The following is a 12,500-nucleotide window of genomic DNA, read 5'->3' as shown; positions in this document are numbered from 1 at the left end:
ACCCGCCCCCGAGGCCGGCCCGAAAAAGCACCGGACGTGCTAGAGGAGACAGCGACCCGACAAGGCGGGCGCGGCCCGGACAACACCGAGGCCCCGAGGCCGGGGCGGCTCGCTCTGCAGCAGGCGGCGGCACGACAAAGGAGCGCCGTGCGCGGTGCGCGCGCGGAACGGGCTCTTTTCCCCCGTCCGTGCTCCCCCGGCCCCGCCATCGGTTCTCGTCAGCCCTCTCACTCTCTCTCGCTCTCGAGGGGGGGGGGGTTTGGTTTCGTTTTCTCTCGGCTCAAGCTCGAGCCGCACCGCCGCCCGGTGCTGCTCGCGGCCGGCACCCACGGGACGCTAAACTCGGACCAGGGCCAGCGCCGGCACCTCGCGTGGTTTTAAGGACACCTTGAGTGCTCACGGGGCCACGCGGCCATCACACAGCCTGGGACGGTAAAGATGTTCCTTCCCCGGCAAGCGGAAGGAGCGACACCTCGCCTGCGACGGGAAGCGAATTGGACAGGAGACCGCCCTGCTCGAGGGACCGGACACCACCGAGACTTCGCCCGGAGGAGCCGGCCCGCCGGGGGCCCTTTCCGACGCGACCCGAAAAGCCTCATCGATCGGACGGGGACAGAAAGAAAAGCAGCCGCGGGGCAACGGGGAGCCCCCGCGGCCGCGGGTTCCTGGGACAACGGCAACGGAGCAGGGCTCCAACATGCGTGCGAGCGGGACACGTCCCCGAGAGGCCCTCCCTTGGCGCCGCCGAGCCTCCCCGACGCTCCCTAGGCCCCCGACGCCGGCGGGCCGCTTGCAACCTTCGGGATCGATCACGCAGCAGAGGAAGAGAGCGGGGGGTGCCGCCACCCGCCCGCGGGCCGCAAGACAACGGAAAACGGAGCAGCTGCCACCGACCACGCCGCGGGCCACCGGCTTTCGCCCGCCTCGCAGCGATCGGCTTCCCACCCGGAAAAAAAGCCGGGGGGAAGGGCAAGCCACCGCACCAAAAAAAAAACTAAAAAAAAAAGCACGCCATGCGTCGCACGACCCGTGCTAGCCACGGGGGTCACGAGCCAGGGGTGGGGGCGAGAACGCGCCTCTCAACTCCTCCCGTAAAACCCCTCCAACCACCGGACATACGGTCTCTTTTCTCACTCGCCAACACAGCCAGCCCTTCTCTCTCGCCTTTCGCTTTCGCTTCGGTGGCGGCCCGTGACCCTTCGTCAGCGCGCGCTTCTCGGTGCCGCGGCTTAGGGCCGCGAGAGAAAAAGAACGGAGGCCGGGCGGGCACCCCCACACTGCCCCGCACACCGGCACGCTTTAATAAAAAAGAACGGAGCCGCTCGCAAAACCCAGCCCCCGCCGGCAACGGCAACCACGGCAGCCGGGGCAGGCCAGACACCACGGGCCGCCCCGGCACGGTGCCTCGATCGCGCCCGGCCGATACCGAGAAAGGGCGAGGCGCCGCCGCCCCGCCCACGACACACTCTCGGGGGCTCACTCGCTCGCTCGCTCTCTGTTGGGTTGCGGGGTCCGTCCTGGGGGGGGGGACACGGCCGGCCACCGCGGCCGACCGCCGCCCCGGAAAAATTCTGCCCGCTACACGCGGGTCCCCGGCTTAGGGCCGAGGAAGGGGGACGACTTCAACAACACACGGCAGGGCCGGACACTCCCGTCACCGAGCCCCCCTTCGCAGGCAAGCAAGCGAAGCCGAGAGGCGAGGCCACACGCCCCACTGCATGTCCCCCGCTGCCCTTTCGATACGGACACAACTCTGGCAACACAGGTCGGGAGCGGGAAACGAGGCGCAGCCAACCTCGGCCAAGCGAGCCACGCCCGGGGGGCTCTCGGGGAGGGGGGCCAGGGAAAGCCCGGGCAGGCTCAACACAACCCCGGGCCGGCCCCACAGAAATCCAGCCCCGGCTGCCGGCCACCAGCGTGCACCGGGACCGACAGCCGAAGAAATGCCGCACCCGGCGAGCGGGCGGGGCCCCGGCTTAAGGCCGGGCAGAAAAGGGGCGAGGCGCCGCCGCCTCGCCCGCCACCATCCCCGGGGGAGCGAGCAGGCGCCCGGCTCCCCGTTGTCACGAAACCGGCAGCAGCCGGGCCGGAGCGGGACACACTCGCGGCTTTCTCGCCCTCTCTCTGGGCCTTTTTCTCGCTTCTCCCCCGCCTGGAACAACGCAGCCTCGCCTGGGCCGGGGGAGCGCGGTGGCTCTCGGATCGCATCGCTCTCTCTGGGGGCTTTCTCGCTTCTCCCCCGGACTGAACACGCAGCCTCGGCCTGGGCCGGGGAGCGGCTCTCGGATCGCATCGGTCTCTCTGGGGGCTTTCTCGCTTCTCCCCCGACTGAGCACGCAGCCTCGCCTGGGCCGGGGAGCGGCTCTCGGATCGCATCGGTCTCTCTCTCTGGGCTAACCTGTCCCAGTCGAACTGGGTAAGACGGGAAGCCGGACGAAGCCACGCGACTCGCCCCGACATCGGCGGTGTTCTTCTGGCCCTGGCGACCGCACGCGCGTCCGCCCTTCTCCGCCACGGACACAGGCACAGCAACAGCCTGTGGGGATACGGCCCGTCACCTCGTTCCCATAATACGGACAGATGGGCCCGAAGCGGCGGAGGCCGGAAAGAGAACCGATGTACGTGACCGAGGGGGCGCAGTGGCGCACGCCGCCTTCTACGATGACATAGCCGGAGGCAGCGAGAAACAGCGACCCCTTGGAGTACTTCCAGGCCGGCGGCGGACAACAGGTCTACCAGCCATGAAACGGGCAACAGGTCTACCGACGGCTTGCTGCGGACAACAGGTCTACCCAGCCATGAAACGGGCAACAGGTCTACCAAGCTGCGGACACCAGGTCTACCCAGGGCATGCTGCGGACACCAGGTCTACCCACGGCTTGCTGCGGACAACAGGTCTACCCAGCTGCGGACAACAGGTCTACCCAGGGCATGAAACGGGCAACAGGTCTACCAAGCTGCGGACACCAGGTCTACCCAGGGCATGCTGCGGACACCAGGTCTACCCACGGCTTGCTGCGGACACCAGGTCTACCCAGCCATGAAACGGGCAACAGGTCTACCAAGCTGCGGACACCAGGTCTACCCAGGGCATGCTGCGGACAACAGGTCTACCCAGCCATGAAACGGGCAACAGGTCTACTCACGGCTTGCTGCGGACAACAGGTCTACCCAGCCATGAAACGGGCAACAGGTCTACCAAGCTGCGGACAACAGGTCTACCCAGGGCATGCTGCGGACACCAGGTCTACCCACTCAATGCTGCGGACAACAGGTCTACCCAGGCATGAATCGGGCAACAGGTCTACCAAGCTCCGGACACCATGTCTACCCACGGCTTGCTGCGGACAACAGGTCTACCCAGCCATGAAACGGGCAACAGGTCTACCAAGCTGCGGACACCAGGTCTACCCAGGGCATGCTGCGGACACCAGGTCTACCCAGCCATGAAACGGGCAACAGGTCTACTCACGGCTTGCTGCGGACAACAGGTCTACCCAGCCATGAAACGGGCAACAGGTCTACCAAGCTGCGGACACCAGGTCTACCCAGGGCATGCTGCGGACACCAGGTCTACCCACTCAATGCTGCGGACAACAGGTCTACCCAGGCATGAATCGGGCAACAGGTCTACCAAGCTCCGGACACCAGGTCTACCCACGGCTTGCTGCGGACAACAGGTCTACCCAGCCATGAAACGGGCAACAGGTCTACCAAGCTGCGGACACCAGGTCTACCCAGGGCATGCTGCGGACACCAGGTCTACCCAGGGCATGAAACGGGCAACAGGTCTACTCACGGCTTGCTGCGGACACCAGGTCTACCCAGCCATGAAACGGGCAACAGGTCTACCAAGCTGCGGACACCAGGTCTACCCAGGGCATGCTGCGGACACCAGGTCTACCCAGCCATGAAACGGGCAACAGGTCTACTCACGGCTTGCTGCGGACACCAGGTCTACCCAGCCATGAAACGGGCAACAGGTCTACCAAGCTGCGGACACCAGGTCTACCCAGGGCATGCTGCGGACACCAGGTCTACCCACGGCTTGCTGCGGACAACAGGTCTACCCAGGCATGAAACGGGCAACAGGTCTACCAAGCTGCGGACACCAGGTCTACCCAGGGCATGCTGCGGACACCAGGTCTACCCACGGCTTGCTGCGGACAACAGGTCTACCAACTCAATGCTGCGGACAACAGGTCTACCCAGCCATGAAACGGGCAACAGGTCTACCAAGCTGCGGACACCAGGTCTACCCACGGCTTGCTGCGGACACCAGGTCTACCCAGCCATGAAACGGGCAACAGGTCTACCAAGCTGCGGACACCAGGTCTACCCAGGGCATGCTGCGGACACCAGGTCTACCCAGCCATGAAACGGGCAACAGGTCTACCAAGCTGCGGACACCAGGTCTACCCAGCCATGAAACGGGCAACAGGTCTACTCACTCAATGCTGCGGACACCAGGTCTACCCAGCCATGAAACGGGCAACAGGTCTACCAACTCAATGCTGCGGACAACAGGTCTACCCAGCCATGAAACGGGCAACAGGTCTACCAAGCTGCGGACACCAGGTCTACCCACGGCTTGCTGCGGACAACAGGTCTACCCAGGCATGAATCGGGCAACAGGTCTACCAAGCTGCGGACACCAGGTCTACCCACGGCTTGCTGCGGACACCAGGTCTACCCAGCCATGAAACGGGCAACAGGTCTACCAAGCTGCGGACACCAGGTCTACCCAGGGCATGCTGCGGACACCAGGCCTACCCAGCCATGAAACGGGCAACAGGTCTACCAAGCTGCGGACAACAGGTCTACCCAGGGCATGCTGCGGACAACAGGTCTACCCAGCCATGAAACGGGCAACAGGTCTACTCACGGCTTGCTGCGGACACCAGGTCTACCCAGCCATGAAACGGGCAACAGGTCTACCAAGCTGCGGACACCAGGTCTACCCAGGGCATGCTGCGGACACCAGGTCTACCCACGGCTTGCTGCGGACACCAGGTCTACCCAGCCATGAAACGGGCAACAGGTCTACCAGGCTGCGGACACCAGGTCTACCCAGGGCATGCTGCGGACACCAGGTCTACCCACGGCTTGCTGCGGACAACAGGTCTACCCAGCCATGAAACGGGCAACAGGTCTACCAAGCTGCGGACAACAGGTCTACCCAGGGCATGCTGCGGACACCAGGTCTACCCAGCCATGAAACGGGCAACAGGTCTACTCACGGCTTGCTGCGGACAACAGGTCTACCCAGCCATGAAACGGGCAACAGGTCTACCAAGCTGCGGACAACAGGTCTACCCAGGGCATGCTGCGGACACCAGGTCTACCCACGGCTTGCTGCGGACAACAGGTCTACCCAGGCATGAATCGGGCAACAGGTCTACCAAGCTCCGGACACCAGGTCTACCCACGGCTTGCTGCGGACAACAGGTCTACCCAGCCATGAAACGGGCAACAGGTCTACCCACTCAATGCTGCGGACAACAGGTCTACCCAGCCATGAAACGGGCAACAGGTCTACCAAGCTGCGGACACCAGGTCTACCCACTCAATGCTGCGGACACCAGGTCTACCCAGCCATGAAACGGGCAACAGGTCTACTCACGGCTTGCAGCGGACAACAGGTCTACCCAGCCATGAAACGGGCAACAGGTCTACCAAGCTGCGGACACCAGGTCTACCCAGGGCATGCTGCGGACACCAGGTCTACCCAGCCATGAAACGGGCAACAGGTCTACTCACGGCTTGCTGCGGACACCAGGTCTACCCAGCCATGAAACAGGCAACAGGTCTACCAAGCTGCGGACACCAGGTCTACCCAGCCATGAAACGGGCAACAGGTCTACCAAGCTGCGGACACCAGGTCTACCCAGGGCATGCTGCGGACACCAGGTCTACCAACTCAATGCTGCGGACAACAGGTCTACCCAGCCATGAAACGGGCAACAGGTCTACCAAGCTGCGGACACCAGGTCTACCCAGGGCATGCTGCGGACACCAGGTCTACCAACTCAATGCTGCGGACACCAGGTCTACCCAGCCATGAAACGGGCAACAGGTCTACCAACTCAATGCTGCGGGCAACAGGTCTACCCAGGCATGAATCGGGCAACAGGTCTACCAAGCTGCGGACACCAGGTCTACCCACGGCTTGCTGCGGACAACAGGTCTACCCAGGCATGAATCGGGCAACAGGTCTACCAAGCTGCGGACACCAGGTCTACCCACGGCTTGCTGCGGACACCAGGTCTACCCAGCCATGAAACGGGCAACAGGTCTACCAAGCTGCGGACACCAGGTCTACCCAGGGCATGCTGCGGACACCAGGTCTACCCAGCCATGAAACGGGCAACAGGTCTACTCACGGCTTGCTGCGGACACCAGGTCTACCCAGCCATGAAACGGGCAACAGGTCTACCAAGCTGCGGACACCAGGTCTACCCAGGGCATGCTGCGGACACCAGGTCTACCCAGCCATGAAACGGGCAACAGGTCTACTCACGGCTTGCTGCGGACACCAGGTCTACCCAGCCATGAAACGGGCAACAGGTCTACCAAGCTGCGGACACCAGGTCTACCCAGGGCATGCTGCGGACACCAGGTCTACCCACGGCTTGCTGCGGACAACAGGTCTACCCAGCCATGAAACGGGCAAGAGGTCTACCAAGCTGCGGACACCAGGTCTACCCAGGGCATGCTGCGGACACCAGGTCTACCCAGCCATGAAACGGGCAACAGGTCTACTCACGGCTTGCTGCGGACAACAGGTCTACCCAGCCATGAAACGGGCAACAGGTCTACCAAGCTGCGGACAACAGGTCTACCCAGGGCATGCTGCGGACACCAGGTCTACCCAGCCATGAAACGGGCAACAGGTCTACTCACGGCTTGCTGCGGACACCAGGTCTACCCAGCCATGAATCGGGCAACAGGTCTACCAAGCTGCGGACAACAGGTCTACCCAGGGCATGCTGCGGACACCAGGTCTACCAACTCAATGCTGCGGACACCAGGTCTACCCAGCCATGAAACGGGCAACAGGTCTACCAAGCTGCGGACACCAGGTCTACCCAGGGTATGTAGCGGACACCAGGTCTACCAACTCAATGCTGCGGACACCAGGTCTACCCAGCCATGAAACGGGCAACAGGTCTACCAAGCTGCGGACACCAGGTCTACCCAGCCATGAAACGGGCAACAGGTCTACCCACTCAATGCTGCGGACAACAGGTCTACCCAGCCATGAAACGGGCAACAGGTCTACCAAGCTGCGGACACCAGGTCTACCCAGGGCATGCTGCGGACAACAGGTCTACCCAGCCATGAAACGGGCAACAGGTCTACTCACGGCTTGCTGCGGACAACAGGTCTACCCAGCCATGAAACGGGCAACAGGTCTACCAAGCTGCGGACACCAGGTCTACCCAGGGCATGCTGCGGACACCAGGTCTACCCAGCCATGAAACGGGCAACAGGTCTACTCACGGCTTGCTGCGGACACCAGGTCTACCCAGCCATGAAACGGGCAACAGGTCTACCAAGCTGCGGACACCAGGTCTACCCACGGCTTGCTGCGGACACCAGGTCTACCCAGCCATGAAACGGGCAACAGGTCTACCAAGCTGCGGACACCAGGTCTACCCAGGGCATGCTGCGGACACCAGGTCTACCCAGCCATGAAACGGGCAACAGGTCTACTCACGGCTTGCTGCGGACACCAGGTCTACCCAGCCATGAAACGGGCAACAGGTCTACCAAGCTGCGGACACCAGGTCTACCCAGGGCATGCTGCGGACACCAGGTCTACCCACTCAATGCTGCGGACAACAGGTCTACCCAGCCATGAAACGGGCAACAGGTCTACCAAGCTGCGGACACCAGGTCTACCCAGGGCATGCTGCGGACACCAGGTCTACCAACTCAATGCTGCGGACAACAGGTCTACCCAGCCATGAAACGGGCAACAGGTCTACCAAGCTGCGGACACCAGGTCTACCCACGGCTTGCTGCGGACACCAGGTCTACCCAGCCATGAAACGGGCAACAGGTCTACCAAGCTGCGGACACCAGGTCTACCCAGGTCATGCTGCGGACACCAGGTCTACCCACGGCTTGCTGCGGACAACAGGTCTACCCACTCCAAGCTGCGGACACCAGGTCTAACTACTCCATTACGCGGACAACAGGTCTACCCACTCCATGCGGCGGACAACATGTCTACCCGCTCCATGCTGCGGACACCAGGTCTGCCCACGCCGTGATGCGGACCACAGGTCTACCTTCGCCATGCTGCACGCAGCCCGGGTCGCACCGGAGCTAGGTAGACCCGGTCGCCGCGGCCGTCGCAGCGCCCTCGCCCTCGACGGCGGACCCACGCCGCCGGTCCCGGAGGCGGGTAGACCTGGTCGCCGCGGCCACGGCGGCCGCCCATCCCGGAGCCCAGTAGACCTGGCCGCCGCGGGACCGGCCAAGTTTCCCGGAGTCGTGTAGACCTGGTCGTCGCGGCCACGGCCGCCGCCGCTGCGCCTTCGCCGGCGACGGCGGTCCCACGCCACCGGCCCCGGAGCCGCGTCGACCTGGCCGCCGCGGGACGGGCCACGTTTCGCGGATCCGGGTAGACGAGGCATCCTTGTACCATCTCGGAGCCGGGGAAACCCCACAGCCTCTTAACGCTCCGGAGCCCAAGTGCTCCAGCAGCCTTGCCCCGCCCGGCAGAATCGATTTCAAGACCAAGACATATTTTCGACAACATTTTATTTCATCATTTCATTTCATTTCATTTCTTTTCATTTCATTTTATTATTTTATTTTATTTCGTTTTGTTTTGTTTTGTTTTGATTTGATTTGATTTGTTTCATTTCCTCTTTGCCTTTTTTGAATGATTGCCTCTTCTATTTACTCGGAAAGAAAATCTTTTCCGGAAAACAAAACTCTTGCCAAATCTTATTTGTGATCCCTTTGGGCCCACAGCCGAGCTGACGGAGGGCCTGTGCCCGGTTCTCGCCCTGCTGACACACTGACCCCCCCAAACGGCGTCCTCCCTACCCCACGCCTCCTCCCCCGTCCCCCAGAGACCCTACCTACAGAGCCCCCCCCCACCACAAAACAGAACCTCACGGGCCGCAGCACAGCCAGGGGAAGCACGTACGTGCAGCGAAACTCGGCCCAAAGCCGCCGCGCCCTGGCACAACTCGCCCTGCCCCTTCCCGCCCCACGGAGGCGGCTGCATCGAGGCGACCGGCGCCGCCGTCGGCAAGCGGGTGGCCGCTTTCGGGCCGGTTCTTCCGCGGAAGGTCTGCAGAGCTCTTGGGGCCTCGGCGCGGGTTTGGGGGGCCGTGAGGGCTCGCTGTCGAGGCGCCCGGGGCCGGCACGAAGCCGCCTGCCCTCTCCCTGTCCCTGCCCCGTCTTCCGCAGCCACCCATTAACGCTGGGGGCGAGCCCGCCCTCCGCCATCAACCTCCCATGCAGCGCTTTCAGACTTTCCCCGCCCCTGCCCATTGTCGGCTGGGGGCGCCCTGCCCCCCGCCGTCAGCCTCCCTGGCAGCGCTTTCAGACTCTCTCGGGCCCCTGCCCATTGTCGGCTGGGGGCGCCCCGCCCCCCGCCCTCAGCCTCCCTGGCAGCGCTTTCAGACTGCCTCGGGCCCTGCCCATTGTCGGTTGGGGGCGCCCCGCCCCCCGCCCTCAGCCTCCCTGGCAGCGCTTTCAGACTGCCTCGGGCCCTGCCCATTGTCGGTTGGGGGCGACCCCGCCCTCCGCCATCAGCCTCCCTGGCAGCGCTTTCAGACTGCCTCGGGCCCTGCCCATTGTCGGTTGGGGGCGACCCCGCCCTCCGCCATCAGCCTCCCTGGCAGCACTTTCAGCCTCTTCCTGCCCCCGCCCACGGTCCCACCGGGCAGTTTACACGGCGGCGGCGGGAGGCTGATGCCGAGGTCGGCAGGCGGAGAGCCTGGTGCACAAGCAGGGATGGCGGCGGGATGATTGGCGCCGTCTGTCCCTGGTCAAAGAAGCTCTCTGTTCAGCTTTCTCGGAGCCTTTTGCTTTGGTGGCGTTCCTTCCTCCTCCGCCCCGGCGCCGCTCAAGCCTGCGGCAGGGCGGCAGCGCGGCGGGTGGGCGGCCGGGGGGAGGGGGGAGGGGGGGGGGAGGGAGGGAGCGCGCGAGCGAGCGAGCGAGCGAGCGCGCTGCAGAAATGAAGCCCGGAGCAGGGCCGCGGTCCATTCGAGCACGGGGAGGGGGCGCGACAACGCTGCCTGCTCCTGTCGGGGAGCGCTTGGGGAAGTGGGGTGCCGGCACCATGACGGCGGAGCGGACAGGGGCCGCGGCTGGGGAAGAGGCCGGCGGAGCTCGCCAGTGGATGCTGGCGCACGGAGCCGGCAGGGACACCTGGGCACGGCTGGGACCGAAAGTCGCCCGCCTTCACGCCCCGCCTTTCGCCGGGGGGAAGAAGACGCGAGAGCAGGGCTGCCTGCTGGGCTGCCAGTGCCCGCGGTCATGCCGGACGTGCAGGCCGACCGCCGAAGGCGTGCTCGCCGCTGCAGAGACGACAAGGGGGCCGCGCGTCCGATGGAAGAGACGGGGCGCCATCGCGCGGCGGCCGGGCTGCAAGGCCGGCCGACGGTAACAGGACTACCACGCCGCGGGTGGCCAGAGACAAAGACCGGCCGAGGGCAACAGGTCTACCCAGCATTATGCCGGCCGGTACCAGGGCCGGCCGAGGGCAACAGGTCTACCCAGCATTAGGCCAGCCGGAAAGACGGCCGGCAGAGGGCAACAGGTCTACCCAGCATTCGGCCGTCAGGTACAAAGGCCGGCCGAGGGCAACAGGTCTACCCAGCATTCGGCCGTCAGGTACAAAGGCCGGCCGAGGGCAACAGGTCTACCCAGCATTAGGCCGCCACGTCCAAAGGCCGGCCGAGGGCAACAGGTCTACCCAGCATTAGGCCGCCACGTCCAAAGGCCGGCCGAGGGCAACAGGTCTACCCAGCATTCGGCCACCACGTACAAAGGCCGGCCGAGGGCAACAGGTCTACCCAGCATTCGGCTGGCCGGTAACACGGCGGGCCGAGGGCAACAGGTCTACCCAGCATTAGGCCGGCCGGTAACACTGCCGGCCGAGGGCAACAGGTCTACCCAGCATTCGGCCGCCACGTCCAAAGGCCGGCCGAGGGCAACAGGTCTACCCAGCATTAGGCCGCCACGTCCAAAGGCCGGCCGAGGGCAACAGGTCTACCCAGCATTCGGCCACCACGTCCAAAGGCCGGCCGAGGGCAACAGGTCTACCCAGCATTAGGCCGGCCGGTAACACGGCCGGCCGAGGGCAACAGGTCTACCCAGCATTAGGCCGCCACGTCCAAAGGCCGGCCGAGGGCAACAGGTCTACCCAGCATTCGGCCGCCACGTCCAAAGGCCGGCCGAGGGCAACAGGTCTACCCAGCATTAGGCCGCCACGTCCAAAGGCCGGCCGAGGGCAACAGGTCTACCCAGCATTCGGCCGCCACGTCCAAAGGCCGGCCGAGGGCAACAGGTCTACCCAGCATTAGGCCGCCACGTCCAAAGGCCGGCCGAGGGCAACAGGTCTACCCAGCATTAGGCCGGCCGGCAGAGGGCAACAGGTCTACCCAGCATTCGGCCGTCAGGTACAAAGGCCGGCCGAGGGCAACAGGTCTACCCAGCATTCGGCCGCCACGTCCAAAGGCCGGCCGAGGGCAACAGGTCTACCCAGCATTAGGCCGGCCGGTAACACGGCCGGCAGAGGGCAACAGGTCTACTCAGCATTAGGCCGGCCGGTAAAACGGCAGGCCGAGGGCAACAGGTCTACCCAGCATTCGGCCGTCAGGTACAAAGGCCGGCCGAGGGCAACAGGTCTAACCAGCATTAGGCCGCCACGTCCAAAGGCCGGCCGAGGGCAACAGGTCTACCCAGCATTCGGCCGCCACGTCCAAAGGCCGGCCGAGGGCAACAGGTCTACCCAGCATTCGGCCGCCACGTCCAAAGGCCGGCCGAGGGCAACAGGTCTACCCAGCATTAGGCCGGCCGGCAGAGGGCAACAGGTCTACCCAGCATTCGGCCGTCAGGTACAAAGGCCGGCCGAGGGCAACAGGTCTACCCAGCATTAGGCCGCCACGTCCAAAGGCCGGCCGAGGGCAACAGGTCTACCCAGCATTAGGCCGGCCGGTAACACGGCCGGCAGAGGGCAACAGGTCTACTCAGCATTAGGCCGGCCGGTAAAACGGCAGGCCGAGGGCAACAGGTCTACCCAGCATTCGGCCGTCAGGTACAAAGGCCGGCCGAGGGCAACAGGTCTACCCAGCACCTGCCAGGACGGCAGGGCGCCGAACCGGGCTCCGCGTGCCACCGTCTTGGCCCCCCAAACGCCGACCAACGACGCTTGTGGATGGGGCGCGATGGGTGCGGCGCGCGGCGCCCCGGGTCCCCGCCGGCACCAGGTCTACCTCGCCGCCTGGAGACGGCAGCAAACGGATCCC

This window comes from Sturnus vulgaris, unplaced genomic scaffold (assembly GCF_052056855.1).
Source record: "Sturnus vulgaris isolate bStuVul1 unplaced genomic scaffold, bStuVul1.hap1 Scaffold_156, whole genome shotgun sequence".
In the NCBI taxonomy this organism is placed as follows: domain Eukaryota; kingdom Metazoa; phylum Chordata; class Aves; order Passeriformes; family Sturnidae; genus Sturnus; species Sturnus vulgaris.
This window is presented reverse-complemented; position numbering follows the sequence as displayed.